The 3041-nt window shown below is 35.9% G+C and overlaps 1 pseudogene; it reads right to left on the bottom strand.

The window, feature by feature from the left end:
• Positions 1-306: 306 nt before the first annotated feature.
• LOC122463032 lies at positions 307-2526 on the bottom strand (annotated as a pseudogene).
• Positions 2527-3041: the final 515 nt, after the last annotated feature.

The raw sequence follows: 3041 nt of genomic DNA, 5'->3' as shown, positions 1-3041 counted from the left end.
AGCCTATTACGGAACACTTACAATATTATTCTGTAGTCGTTTGGTTTTCAAATTAAAAAATTGTGTTATTTATGCTCAAATATATTTTATTTTATAAAACCAAGCAAAAATACAAATTTAAAATAACTTGAACTAACAATTTCTAACTGGAAAGCATGTATAAAGTAGTACAAAAATCAAGTGCAAGAGTCAAAATTAAAAACAGTGTTCTACTTAAAAAACCTGTTTTTATATATACAAACACCAAACAAAATTAGATTTTTATTCGGAAAATCTATTTTTATAAACAGAAATACAAACTTGGATTTAATGGGATTGGTGTTTCTGCTTTTTTCTATCACAAATTCGCTTAATATTAGGAATAATGCTGGAAAGTTGAATCCTCATGTCAGGCGCAGCATCAAGTCTATTCCTATATTTGGTTTTTGTTGCAGTATAATACGAAAATCCTGTCTCACACAAATAAGTTGTAGCTATGGAAGGAGCACTCGAACTGCACATTTAGCCACATTAGGGTACTCTTCTACTAGGCTGCTCCAAAAATTATTCAGCTGAAGATCCTTAAACTTTTGTTTCAGATCAGAGTCAGAAATTTAGTCAATTAGGCTTTCATAATCGTGCACAGTAAAGCTGACTGGTTTGGCTGTAATTACAAACGGTTTTCGAACCCAAGCATTATCATCAGGAGTTGTAGGAAAATATTCTAATAAAGAGGCCTGCAAGTCACATAAGTGCTGTAAAATGGTGCTGGAAACTTCTTCATGGACTGTAGAATTTATTTCAGTCAGAAATTCATGGACTGTAGGGAAGCAGTCGAAGTTCTACAGAAGATGCCCAGAATTCCAGTTTCTTTTTTAACAACGAAATTTTATCCATTGTAGTAAAAATGGTCACTTTCTTTCCTTGCAGCAACAGATTAATTTTATTTAATTTTTCAAAAATATCTGCAAGATACGCAAGTCTCATTAGCCACGAGGAATTTGTCAGACAGTAATTAAATTTTCGTCCTGAATTATGTGAAGTGAAGAATACCAGTAGTTCACTGTGAAGCTCAAGAAGCCTCACAAGCACTTTTCCTCTGGATAGCCACCTCACTTCCATATGTAAAAGAAGCGTTTTGTGCTGACTACCCATTTCCACGCACAAAATTTTAAATAACCTGGATTGAAGTGGTCGAGATTTGACAAAACTGATCATTTGTACTGCTTCATCGAGCACAATTTTCAAATATGCTGTTTTGTTTTTTTTAACTGCAAGTACTTGTCTGTATAGAACACAATGGCTCTTAGTGCTTTCTGGTGCCACACTTATGATTCGCATGACAGCTCCCTTCATCTTCCCGATCATTGCCTGAGCACCGTCAGTACATACATCAATATGTTTTCCCCACTAATTTCATGCTTTCTGATAAAACTGTTGATGCAGTTGAATATTTCTTCTCCAGTCGTATTGCTTTGCAGAGATTCACATAAGAGCAGATCCTCTTCAATAATATTATTAAATCTATATCAGACAAATACTAGTAGCACAGCAAGTCCTGAAATGTCAGTGGACTCATCTAGCTGCAATGCATACTCATGGCAAATTTTCAGTCTGCAAACTAGCTCTTTTTCTATGTCATCGGCAAGATCTTTAATACGGCATGTAACAGCATTATTTGACAACTGTACAGCATCCATTTTTTTTTTTTTTAAACCAGACTGCTCACTCAACAGGCACATTACAATATCTTTCGCCCAAGGCTTGATAAGCATTTCTCCAATACTGTGAGCTTCTCTGGCAAGCGCTATAAGGTAACTTACTCGATAAGATGCCTCTGTTGCACTTTCGTTGTCTGTTTTAGCAATTTTAATCATCGAAAGTTTACAATTTCCAAGTGAGTCACGCTGCCTCTTGAAAAAAATCGTGTATCTTTGTCTTTGTATTCAGCATACTTGGTTTCCAAATGCCTACAAAGTTTAGCAGGAGCCAATGAACTGTTTTCTAGTGTTTTGTTGCATACGACGCACTGCACATCAGGAACATCTTTATTTCCAACACACATAAAACCGAAAGACAAATAACTTTCATCATACTTTAGTTTCGGTCTTTTAAAACCTGCTTCTTCTTGTTTTTTGATATACTTCTGTGGAAATTCTTTCACCTTGGATAACTCACTAGTACTAAGTTTCAGAGTAGCAGCCGTGTTAGTCTGGATCTGCAAAAAGAAAAGGAGGACTTGTGGCACCTTAGAGACTAACAAATTTATTTGAGCATAAGCTGTCGTGAGCTACAGCTCACTTCATCGGACACATCGATGTAGCTCACGACAGCTTATGCTCAAATAAATTTGTTAGTCTCTAAGGTGCCACAAGTCCTCCTTTTCTTTTCACTAGTACTAACAGATTTTTCGGCAACAAAAGACTGCGATTGTTCATCCTCACTTTTAAGTGTTACAATATTTTGCTCGTTTATTTCTGCCACAGTTGGAGTACCAGAAGAACTTGCTTTTTGTTTCAAAGTTCCATCTTTTAGCCACAAATCCATTGGTGATTAGGTTTAGTAACAATATTTAGAAATACTGATTTTTGTCAAATTTTGTTTGTCACAAATATTTATATTGTTTTGAGTGAAGCTAATTTAGTTGTGCTTATCGCACACATGGTAAAGACCCACAGATTTGAACATGTTGAGTGAATATGTTATATTCAACATGGCGTAAAGAGACTGGCGTGTGCATACTGCTGCAGTTCACGCAGCCTCGAGCGGAAGGGGTATGACGTCACTAACTGAAACATGCCCGAAAGGGGTAGACGTCAACATGCTTGCGTGCCGCATTCTCTTTATACCATGATATTCAATACGAGATCTATCAATAACCGGAAAAAGAGTTTTATGTTAAATTATAGCCATTCAAAAAGTTGTAAACTACTCTTCAAATATGCCAAACTTAAAGTTTAAAAAAATTTAAAGACCCTTTTTTAAAAATTATGATTCTTTCATGGAACACCTATTCACATCGTGTGGAACACCAGTGTTTCGCGGAACAGAGTTTGGGAAAC

The sequence above is a fragment of the Chelonia mydas genome, chromosome 15, assembly GCF_015237465.2.
Source record: "Chelonia mydas isolate rCheMyd1 chromosome 15, rCheMyd1.pri.v2, whole genome shotgun sequence".
Lineage (NCBI taxonomy): Eukaryota > Metazoa > Chordata > Testudines > Cheloniidae > Chelonia > Chelonia mydas.
This window is presented reverse-complemented; position numbering and strand designations above follow the sequence as displayed.